Source organism: Alosa pseudoharengus, unplaced genomic scaffold, assembly GCF_046254945.1.
Source record: "Alosa pseudoharengus isolate Yale_2024_CS ecotype anadromous, Long Island Sound unplaced genomic scaffold, YU_APseudo_1.1 YU_APseudo_1.1_scf_23, whole genome shotgun sequence".
Taxonomy (NCBI): domain Eukaryota; kingdom Metazoa; phylum Chordata; class Actinopteri; order Clupeiformes; family Clupeidae; genus Alosa; species Alosa pseudoharengus.
The window spans coordinates 31,866,918-31,879,450 of NW_027468685.1; the positions used below are offsets into that span (position 1 = coordinate 31,866,918).

The 12,533-nt window shown below is 43.3% G+C and overlaps 1 long non-coding RNA gene across 1 annotated transcript in view; it reads right to left on the reverse strand.

Annotated features, from left to right (window-relative positions):
- Positions 1–1,027: 1,027 nt before the first annotated feature.
- LOC143140279 (uncharacterized) overlaps positions 1,028–12,533 on the reverse strand; it is a 171,848-nt gene continuing 160,342 nt past the window's right edge. The window contains exons 2-3 of the long non-coding RNA XR_012990614.1: positions 1,519–1,782; positions 1,028–1,124 (exon numbers count right to left, since the gene is read on the reverse strand). This is a non-coding gene — a long non-coding RNA (uncharacterized LOC143140279). The remainder of the gene's footprint in view (positions 1,125–1,518; positions 1,783–12,533) is intronic.

Here is a 12,533-nt window from a genome sequence, read left to right on the forward strand (position 1 = left end):
AGGTGCAAGGGCATGCGTGTGTGTGTGTGTGTGTGTCTAGTGTAATGTGTGGATGATTCAGTGGATTTAGGGAGATCTGATGGATAAAGTGTGTGTATGTTTCAAGGTGTGTCTGACTGTGTGTGGCTTTGTTGTTGCAGTGTGTAGGGAGATCTGAATGAATGTCTGAGTTGATGGATGATGAAGTGTGTGTGTGTTTGAGGAGTGAGTGATGAATACCTATGACCATCAGAATGTGTGAGGAAGTCTGGTGCATGTACAGTAAGTGTGTAGTGTGGAGGATGCAGTGAGAATGTGAAATACAGGGTTTCTATGGCATAGTAACACTGCAAAAAAAGACTGTAAAACAAAACAATTAAAAGGTGTGTGTGAGAGTTCAAGGCGTGTTTGATTCAGTGTGTACAGAGCAGTAGTGGTGTGGTATGAGAGTGGATGGGTGTGTGTGTGTGTGTGTGTGTGTGTGTTTGTGTATGCCGTAGTGTGTTCGAGGAGTTAGCTGGGTAGCTAGTATCATGAGTAAAAGATGTCAAAAAACAACCAAACAAAATCAAAAGGTGTGTGTGTGAGAGAGGGAGAGTAGAGTGCTGATGTGTTTGTGTGCGCATTGTGTAGCCGTGGCAGCGCGTGTGTGTGCTATCCCTGGGTCCGCTGTTGCTGGGCGATACATTGACACTGCTGCTGGCCCTGGGTCTGCTTCTGCTGGACGATACAGCGCCATTGCTGCTGGGCCCTGGGTCTGCTTCTGCTGGACGATACACTGTCGATGCTGCTGGGCCCTGGGTCGGCTGCTGTCAGACGATACACCGCCACTGCAGAACCGGCCGCTGCTGTCAGACGCTACACCGCCATTGCTGCTGGTCCCTGGGTCAGCTACTGCTGGACGATACACTGTCGATGCTGCTGGGCCCTGGGTCGGCTGCTGTCAGACGATACACCGCCACTGCAGAACCGGCCGCTGCTGTCAGACGCTACACCGCCAATGCTGCTGGGCTGTGGGTCCACTGCTGCTGGACGATACGTTGCCGATGCTGCTGGGTTCTGGGTCGACCCTGCTGAGCCCGTCTGCATTGCCTGGTCAAGGTGCCACCACAGTCCTCTCTGTCTCCCTCTGTGTTCTCACGGACCTGTACAAATAATTAAATGTCACCATTTATGTACAGTCCTTAAAGCGGGTAACTGAATATGACCACAGCGTTGTGCTAAAACATTTGTTCCTTTTAAGAAGTCTCCTCAGATTTTTTATGAAGGGAAGGCAGCTGGTGGACTCCTCCTGAGGAACCAGGCACTCCTGGGTGGTGGTGGGGGCTGTCTGCTTTGTGCAGCTGAACCTCCACCTGAACTTTCCCTAGGTGGGCTTGGAGGGCTCCTGGATGCTTCCCAGGGAAATAAAGGTCTCAGGTGCAGTGGGGGTGCCAGGTGTGTGTCGGGGGCCTCAAAATGTAATGACAGTGTCTCCTCATGCACTGTCTGGTCTTATTGTAAATAACAGGGACTGAGCAGCTAAAACATTTGACCTACCATTGAGAGAGTATCCTTTGATTTAGCTCACACAGCTGTATCAGCGCCCGACCCATCATCCTACGCACATCACGCTCTGGGGTCACCTCCTTTCAGTGCCACTGTGTCCCTTGCCTCCATGTACACCCTGTCCACCCTCTTGATCTTCTAGGTAGTGGTCCCCTTCTGGCGGTACTCAAGGGCCAGTTCTGCTGCAGCGGAGGGCCACGGGGTCAGTTGGGAGGACGAGGGCTCAAACCTAAAGGGGGGCACAGATGCAACTTTCTACGAGGAAAAGACAAACAATTTAAATCACACCATACAGAATCCATTTTGAAGACACACACAGATCCCTGGAGTTGTAATAATAGCCCATCACTATTAGTTTGATAGTGGTGTACTCATTAACACACGTTAAAAAATCAGGTGTTCTGTTTACATATCTAAAGAATACTTAGACCTCGAATTTGGACTCCACACTGTAGTAAATACATCTAGAGGGTCTAAACATGCTAGCCAGATGATCTGATGAGGGCTTAAATACATTTACAGAGACCCTCAGCCCTCGTAAAAGTAGTAAACAAAAATAGTTCATTCATCACTCTGTTTTTAGCATGGAATTCCCGGTTGACATGTTTACACTTCTAAAGCATATCTACACCTCAAATTCCAACTCCAAACTGTTGTAACACCATCTCTATGCTCTTAAGAAGTGAGCTAGGGTGTCTGGTCACGTTTTTAAAGTATTTCCAGTGATCGTCAGGTCATTACAGTGGCGATTGGTAGCTCATTCATTTTCAATGCATTTAGCATTCTAATCGCGGTTGATATTCTAACGCATCTAAAACATATTTAACCTTTACATTTCGAGTCCACACAGTAGTAGTACATTCTCCAAGGTCTCAACGTGTAAAATCAATAGTCTGATCGCATTTTAAACGCATTTCAGAGAGATCGAACCTAGCTATTTTAATGTAAACAAGCGGTGCTAGCCTAGCCAATTCGTCGCAGAAAATTAGTGTCAGTACGGCGCTAACAAGATATTATCACGTAAAATCATGAATATCAGACAAATGATCCAAAAATATATCGAGTTTCATTCATTGGATAGAACATAATTAGTAGGGATGGGTCGCTCGACACACAGTCCCGACACACGTCTCGAGCTTGCAAACACCGCTTCGGAGCCTATCTTGAAATGAGGTTGTCACGTGACCTATTGAAACGAAGCTTCGTTACCTCACTGATACGTCATGCAGGTCTCAAAACACAGCACAGACTCACCCAAATAGGTAAACTGTTAATGCATTAAATAATTATATACATAATGTATAACATAAGTCTGTGTATCCCCCATCTTCATGCTCTGGCCAGTATATATCAGGCTCTTACGGGCACATCTGTTCCACATGAATGTAACTTTAGCCAGTAGGCCTATGCTAGGCTATATGTAGCCTACATTAGTAGCCTAAACAACGTCAAGAATAGTGCCTATGAAGGAGCTTTTAGCTCGGTTGACTGCACGCTCGACTCCCGATCCGGGATGATAGCCTACTGTTCGCGGGTTCAAGTCCGACGGGTGCAGGCAGATACAAAAGTTCATATTTTTAAACGTACATTTTCCAAAGCTGGTGATGTCTTCCGTAAAAAGAGCCGATTAAGCGCCAGCACAGCAGAATAAATCATATTCTGAAATAAAAACATTTGTATTCGAGTATTCGTGCATTTCTGCAAATTCATGCATGTCTGTAATGTTGGTGTAGGGATTTTTATTGACCACCAGATGGCGTTGTGGAGTAGTGTGTCAAAAGCTTCGAAGCATCAAACCAGTTTGGCTGTAGAAGCGCCACTGTTTCAAAAGCCTCGCTTGGCACATCCCTAATAATTAGACCAAACTTACCTGAGAGTAAAAAGTAAGTCCGATATCTGTCATCGGTAACGCCGACCACAACAAATGAATCAAAGATGGCCGCCAATCCGTAGTGATTTTAGGAGACCGGAAATGGCCTAAAAAAACCCTGCAAAACAGCGCCAAAAAGGAAGTGGCGGCCAAAATAATATTACATCCGTAGTGGTTTAGGACAGGGGTCGGCAATTACGTTTGGACCCGGGCCAATTTTTTTTCAGACAATGGCATCGCGGGCCATAGCTTTTGTAATGGGGGGGGGGGGGGTTATAGGCCTACTATTTAAATTATTAATTATTATATTATATTAAAATAAACATCATCTAACTTTTAAAATGCATTTAATTTAATTCCATTAAAAACGTTTATTTGCTTATGTGCGCTGTTTTTATGCCGCCTGCTGCATCTCCTGTCGTCTCTCATGAAACAGGCGACTTGCCTAGCAACTTGCCGTAACTAATGTGTAGGCTACAAATATTATTCTTTTGGATGACGTGTAAATGATTAGCTGAACATTGCTATATGCTAGTTATCGATGCAAAATGTCGTTGTCAAAAGCCTTGAAAAGAAAAATTGATTCAGAATGCAGGACCTACAAAGAAGAATGGAAGCAGAGGTATGTGTTGAGCCTGCCTGCATTTCTTAATGCCAAGCCTATTAATTTAACGAAACATAGGCTATTTTTGACCTTGCCCACTGGAAGAGGGAGACAGGACACTGTTGTTGTTTTTTTGCACAAGATTACGCGCACTCGCGTGCCAATACCGTTCCGACCTGTGCGTCATGGATAACTGCAAGGATGTTCCACCTGTTTTGTCACTTTAGTAGGACTATCATCTATACCTCAATAAATGTTTTGAAATTGATGGGATTGCTGTAGGCCTTTTTTTCTTTTTAAAAACATGGGGTTAAAAAAAAAATTCATTCAACAGCAAATTAACGTCATCTCGCGGGCCAGATAGAATAGATGGCGGGCCAAAATTGGCCCGCGGGCCACTATTTGCCGACCCCTGGTTTAGGACTACCATTGGAAATGAATGGGAAACGGTTTAGGGCCGTTTAGCTAAAGAATCCCCGCCGCCGGGGGCTAAAGTGCGTCTGTTCCGCGGGTTCGAGTCCAGGCGTGTGCAGGACTGAATCGCACAGTTAGGGACCGTTCGTTATTTATAAACGGGGTCACCGGAGGAAAATAGGGGAGGGTCATGTCTTTTTATTCTTTGTTGAGGGGAGGGTCACCTAACTTTTTTTGTCAAGGAGGGGGGGTCACCCATCTTTTGTATTAATGAAAACAGCAAAAAATCAAAGTGGCTTGTTTGATAGTTGATTTCTGTCGCCATATAACGTTCTCTTTCGTTCCATAGCTCTGTCAATATTGAACAATGAAAATAAGGGAGATTTCCCGGGTTTCTCACGCAAAATACGGAAAATGTCAACATCCGTCCCCATTAACGTTGGAAGGGTTGGAGCAACAAAGTAGCCTAGTTTATTCACGCTTAACAGCCTATATCCATTTGGTCAACTTTATCCAGCCCTAAAAAAAGCTAACTTTGGTTTACTTGTAGTTTACCGTGTAGCCATAGCCTAACTTTAAACAGTGTGCATGCTTATAAAGCATACTTGTGCTTCATTCATCCACACATCCAGCTCCTAACGTTTTGACAAGCATTTCTACCAATTGACCTTGTTCCTGCCCATCTCTAGCTTTGCTGTCTCCATCCTTTCTGTTTTTGTTGTTTGCAAAAAAATATATAGTAGCCTAGGCCTATTTATTGGTAACCAGCAACAAGTGCAATTTGTTAATCGCTGTCATTCTCTCTCCTGCCAACAAAAATGTGTTACGTTCCAAGTAGCAGTGCGTAATTCTGCTTCATAAAGCAGAATACAGAATACAAATACATTGGTCATATAAATAGCCAGTTTATGGTCTACAGTGTAGGGTAGAGTTGGAAAGTTATGGTAGGCCAACTTGGAGTGAATATATAGGGGGATTTCTTTGGCTCTTAGCCTGGCAGGTGCGCACGTAGACATAGCCTACGGCCGAACACTGCAAGCGCCAATGAATCGTGCTCTCACAACAACCACGTCGTTAACTTAAATAGGCCTACTGTAGGTTAACATCACTCTGAGTTCGCATTCAAGCAAGCAAAACGATGATTTGAATACATCTGTTTCTCTGGAAGGGCAAGGGGTAACAACAGGACAACACAGAGACAGGCCAGAATGCAGGACTAATGTTAATGAGAGTATTACAGTAGCCTAATATGGGATATTCTTTGGGAAAATATTAAAACGGCAAGACAGCGGGGAAAAGTTAAAATGATAGGCCTAAACCCGGAAAAAGTTGGCTTGTTAGGTATTTTTCGGTCCCTGTGATTATTTGTGAAATTGTGCAAACGGTCTTTTCAAGTCATTTGAGAAGGAAGGAGTGTAGCAAGCTCCCAAATTGACGCTCGTCTGAGAAATTGAGTTTTGAATAATGTTCAGCTTCGGCAGCTTTACAATGACTGAGGAAGCCTAGAGACGAGTCCATAGCAACAAGTTCATGTGTTGAATTTGTTATTACCCAGTGTGCTTTGTTGAATGGTCTCAATGTTTTATTGTTTTATTTCATGTGAATTCTTCCTAGAGGAGTAAATTATTTCAAGTAGGCTAATGCAGTTGCAGGAAGTGTGCATTTAGTTTCCATGCTTATTGTGTTTCCACAACAATGTTAGTGAGTAAATCTACAGAAATGGCCACCATCTTGGTGAAGTGTGATGTGTAAGATCAGAAAGCAGAGGGTGAGTTTAGAACTATTGCTTATGTCGTTGTGTTTTCATAGCATAGCGCTCTATAGCGCTAGGTATCGACGATTGGTCGGGGAGGGTCATGTCTTTTTTGAACAGACTGCTGGAGGGTCGTTGAAAATTTTCTTGCAGGCAGGGGAGGGTCATGCAACTTTTGATTGAAGCACTCAAAATCCCTCCGGTGACCCCTTTTATAAATAACGAACGGTCCCTTACAGCACAACCCAGATTACAATTGGTCTAGGCTACGTACTCAATATAATCACAGAAATGTGTGTGCAATGTGCATGCCCATTCTTTATTCATCTCCCATCTTTATTCATCTCCCTTCTAAATGTATGTATTTGTTTACAAATACAAGAAATGATCACAGCCAAAATACTACCTTTATTGTTTTTGTAGAGAAGGCAATTACATGTGTATTTATGCAGGGTACAAAATAGGCTTAGTTAGGCCTATTTATGACATTATTTATTTATCCATTAATTCATGCTCAACATTTATTCATCTTCGACTCAAAGACATTCATGGCTAATGTCTGAAACACTTCGTGACACAATGCTATCCTTAACTTTCACCAGCAGAGGTCCTCATAGAGTTCTGAAGCTTCGAGTACTGAACCTTTTTTCGATACAATTGGATTGAAAGCTTCACTGGTTCAGAAAGCTTCAGTTCGCCATCACTACGAACCACATTTAAGCAGCCTGGGCTACCGTGCAATAAACACCCTCACTAACCACTACACCATCATGGTATTGCTTCAAAGAAAGCTACACTGTTAATTGAACGCGCGGGCACGCCTGCCGACACCATAGACAGTAAAAGATATGGACAGAGTCATCACGTAGACGTCAATCGAGGCGGGTGAAGCAAATTTCAACCGTTTCCTGTTGGTCGACGAGGCTTTCTGCGCAGGCTCAGGGGACGTAAATGTAACGTAGGCACGTAGTCTGACTTGTGTAACTCTTGTGATAGCTGCACCGAGAGATTGGGGGCTTTTCTCAATACAAACAGAGAATGTCTAATAAGGGGAGAACTGCCACTCTCGGAAAACTTCCGGTTTCTGAACTGGTTGCAGTTCCTTCTGTGGTTCCACATGAGGGCGCTCGTCCACGAGTGCAGAATGCATGGAGGTCTATGGAGCTGTACCCCTCAAAATACACTTTTCTCGGGATATAATTTTTTTTCAAGTAATTTGAATATTGTATTCGAAAGGGGAGGCAAAGAAAATACACTTGGTGGAGTATTATATTTTTTAAAGTGACTTAATTGTTCTAAAAAGCCTTTCAAACGTGTCAATGACGTCACTCATTAGCACAATGCTAGCGTGTTATGGGCAACAACGACCCAAACTGTAAGAAATCAAAAGGACATAAGTACTCGTTCATTCAACTTTTGACCTATAACCCATGTTGAAGGTATACAAACTACAATCAAATCTGAGATTTGTCAACGACAATCAGGTGAAAGAGACAAATTTAGCCGTCTAGCTCCATTGACTCCCATTCATTCTGCACTCATGGCGATCGCCCCCAGTGGAAATATGGTGGAACTGCAACCAAAATTCGGTACAATGGGACTTAAAGGAGAATTCCGGTGTGATATTGACCTAAAGTGTGTTGAAACATGATACCGAGTGTGAACGTATGTCTCATAGCCCATCTCGCCTTGTCCCCTGCACTCCAAAATCTGGTGCTAGTTAGCCGATGCTACCAACAGCTTGTTCAATGGTGGTGCTTCGGCATCGGGCTAGCCGTGCAAATAAATCACTGTTTTACACCATTTACGAGGCTCAATGTATCTCCACACTTCATTGGTATACTACCGAAGGCCCTGACATTTAAAACGAGACATTGAGAACTTTGAAAAAGCACTGGTAGTTTACTTACAAGACGATTTATACAGACAGTATCTTCATGAAGTTTAGCGTTTGCAGCCATCTTGAATTTAGTCACGATAAGTCGAGCGACGAGTAAGAATGAACAGGTATGATAAGGGATCAGATTCCAAAAAGAATTCAGTGGAAATGCATGGATTCTAGTTGCTGCTACTGGAAGAAACTGAAATCCATGCATTTCCACCAGCCTCCTTATCTGTATTTACTGCTATTGATGGCCAAACCTTTGAAAAAACTGTGCTGCAACTTAGTTCATACCTGCTGTCTTGACGCTCTGCCTAAACTTCTTTAAAAGTGTTTTCAGCTGTTTTTGCATTTGGGCTTTTGCAAATTGTGAACCGTTCTCACCTCAGGCATTTTCCTAGCAGCACTTAAGACTGCAGTTATCAAACCTCTCCTGTTGTGTTTGCTGTCAAATGTGACCGATTGACAATTCTTTTCTCTCAAAAATATTGTTACCTTATTCTGACTACCATGAGGCGCCATGACTTAACACAGGGCATCTGAACACACAAAACAATTTTTGATAATTTTCATGACAATTTGAGTGTTTTATTTAACACCCATGTGTATTCCCGGTCTCAAATATGACCGGCCATTAGAAATGAATCTGTGAGAAAATGGTCAGTGTATAAAATTGAGTCCAGACACATACTTATTGATTAGATGGACTGTGTGCTTCTGTACATTAAAACACACACACAAACACACCCTCACTCCCCCTATTTGCTTCTATGCCAGCCCCCACTGGAACCTTTTTTCCCAATAGAATCTTCCCCTTTCTGACTTGCATGAGCTCAGGTCAATGAGGCCTACAGGCCATAAACAGCAAATGGAAGTTCAATCGGTTATATCTATAGAACACACGTTCATACAAAGGTCTATCACACCATTAGATGATAATATGTTCTACTATGGATTTATAACAAGTTATAATGCAGCGGTCATTTCTGACCGGGAACACAAAACTAGTAAACATGAAACGAACATAACAGGAGGGTTAAAAAAAGAAACCTGGATTAATCTATACTTAACAATTACAGGCATATTTCAAGACTCCCCTTTATAGACAAGGTTATTGAAAAGTAGTTGAAAAGTAGTTTTCAATGACAACCTCCAGTCAGGCTTTCCTCAACATCATGCTGAAGCAGCCCTAGTCAAAGTCGTAAATGGCATTCACCTGAATGCAGACTCTGGTAAAATATGATACATACATTTAATAAATTCAAGTCCTACCTAGTAGACAAGGACTACTTTGTTTCTATCAGCACCTATGTATCAGAGAAAACCACCATGCCATATGGGGTTCCACAGGGATCTATTCTTGGGCCCCTTAACCTGTACCTGTTTAACCTGTACATGCTCCCTCTTGGCCAAATCTTTCAAGAGTACAAGGTAGCTTATCTATGCAGATGACACCCAGGTCTACCTTGCTCTCTCACCAAATTATGTTGGTCCCATTGAGTCACTGGGCCAATCCCACAGACTTTGGTACACATTCTCACAACATTTGTAAGGGCTTAGGGCTGTCCCAATGCCGCATTTCAAAAAGATTGAGGGTTTGAGTATACACACTTACTGAGCCCCGTTCCATGAGTCTGCATTGGACTTCACCACAGGTAATTACCCACAGTTCAAAGCGTTGTGACGTTTACCGCAGAGACCAGGGAAATCCAGAAATTACAAAGGTAAACAACAGCACGACACACGTGCATAGTGCACGTGTCAGCAACGTCTTTGTTATTAACAATTGTGAAGTGCTGTCCCAATTCCATTTATACCTATGCCCATGTGGTCTCACACACTCACTCACTTAGCACCTGAGATCAAATAAGTCTGTGAGTCCTTAGTCCTCAGGGCTCCCTTTGGGATTGGCCCATTGTGTCTATGTCTTGAAAAAGTGAATTGCCAGATGCAACATAATTTCTTACAATTAAATAAAGACAAGACAGAGTTCTCTTTTGGGATTGAGATTGAAACTCAGCACCTGTTTGGAATCTAGAGCACTTCAAACCTACCCTGGAATTCCAGAGTTCTCGCGAGAGCACAATTTGAATTGTGCCGGCAAGATACTCTGGCCACGAGCAATGATCCAAATTTCTTCTACCTCTCGAGCGAGAGGGACCAATCAAATCGGTGTAGGCGGGACAAAGGCGAGCTGCACTGATGACGACGGTGCTGCGACGTCCGGAATCATCTAGAAAACATTGCAAGATAGCTACCGATAAACACCAGTTGTTTGAAACGGCTTTGGCCGCTACAATAAAGGATTTAGATTTGGCTTTTCAACTAAAAGAGGAGCAGAAAATCGCCCTCAAATCGTTCCTTTGCAAGAACTGGATACGTCACACCGTGAATTGTTGTAATTGGTCGTAGCGTTATCCAACTGCGTGCAGTGAGAGTTTCAAATGCATGCTTGGTGCCGCCCCTCGAATTGGGCCATTTTCATTACTCGTGGCCAGACCCTTAATCTGAAAGATTCCAGGGTCTGGTTTACCAGGCTACTTTAAACCAGAACCTGTGTCAAAAACCTTGGTGTAACAATGGATGGAGATCTTAGTTTCAATGAGCACATCGAAACAATAACTAAATCAGCATTTTGGTACCTTAGAAATATAGACAAGATTTGTGTCTAAGCAGGATTTAAAAACGAATCCATGCCTTTACAGTATATCATGCAGGGTTGATTATTGCAATACTCTCCTCACTGGCCTCCCCCAAAAGTCTATCAGACAGCTCCAACTAATACAAAATGCAGCAGCCAGATCATGTGGTGATTTTATCTAGACATAATAATAATACTTGTGTGTGTGTGTGTGCTGGTTTATTGGAAACATTCCATTTACTATAAAGGTGTTGTTTGTGCAACTGTTATGCAACATTTACTGGAAGTCATGAGACTGAACTGTCAAAGGCTAAGAGTGAAAGTAAACAAGACCTGGGAGAGAAAGGTACTTGCCAGAAGGGCATAAATAGAAGGGGCTAGCAGAAGAGGAGATGCAGGGACCTTCCAGAGAGGGGAAGTGAAACCAAAGTTGGGATGACACATGGAACCAAATCAAAACATACCCTGCCTGGCAACAGATTACACATAGAACTTGATCACATGTATTCTGCCTAGCAACACACATTTTTTAATGTTTGTATGAGAAGGAGTTTCCACCAATATCTCAAGTCCCAAAACGTTCTGATTGGCTAGAAGGGGCCTGGTGACGTTCCTGATGATAGGAACGCCTCTCAGGCCCCTGAGAGCATAAAAGAGAGAGCTCAGGCACATTCAGATCAGATCTCATCGGGGTAGCAGCTGCAACTCATCACTCTATTGCCTGACGGTTCAGTCCTGACGCTGTTTGGATTGTATTCTCACTGCAATACGGTGAATAAAGGATCAACAGTCTTCAGCATTTCTCGTCTTGGTGTTCTCCTTCGGGTCTTTGACATCAGAGTGCTAGTTGGATTGGAGGTTTCGGGAAGTGGATAATTTCCACGACAGATCTGGAGGTTCCTACCGAGATTTGAAAGGATTCAACAAGGGAAGCAGTTCCGTCCCGGGTGAAGCAGATTCCATCAGTACAGCGTTCCGGGCCCAAGGTAAGCGTTTTGCTTATTATTAGGGAAGGCTGTACTGTGGGAGTCGGTGGGTAGGCCGGGAAGGGGTGTTTTACCTGAATCCTCAAAAGAACAGTGGAGACACAAGACAGAGATTGGGTTGTACTGTTGATCTTAAAAAGCGTTTTGTGATTGTGAAAACCGGTTAAAAGTAGTTTTCAAGGAGAAAACTGAGTTAAATGGCCATGTAATAATTTCCAAGGAGGAAATATAGTTTTCAAGGAGAAAGCTAAAATAATGTTTTAATTTCCAAGGAGGAAATCTAGTTTTCAAGGAGAAAACTAAAAATAGTATTTTGTGTAAAGGGAGCACGGGCTGCCCTAAAATATATGTGTGTTTCAGAGAAAAGAACGGGTTAATAGGTAAACTGCAATATTAGCTGTGAGTTAAAATGTGTAAAAAACTGTCCTGAACAAAAGGGTGATGAACAAAATATATTTTATCATAATTTGTTGTTGTTTCTGTAAAAGCTGAGTGTGCGCCGTTGTGTTTTGTTTTGTTGCCTGGGCATGGGCCCACAATAGATGCGAGACAAGTACACATACACATTTGAGGTAGAGGAGTTCGGCGAGGGAAGGAGGATCGCCACACTGACAGACGGACGTCAGACTCACATAATCGAAGTCGCTGCTGGCATATTCATAAGAAGGTTGCACAACAACCATAGTCTGGACATAAGAAGATTGTTGCAGTTGTTGGAGGTTTTTGCAGATGCCCCCCCCGAGCCCCATGCTAGAGCAGCGGTGCCCAAGCTTAGGATTGTGAGAGACCATAGGCCAGAGACCCTAGGAGAAATCCTTTACCGCCTTGACGTTTCCGACGATTCAGGTGAGAGAGA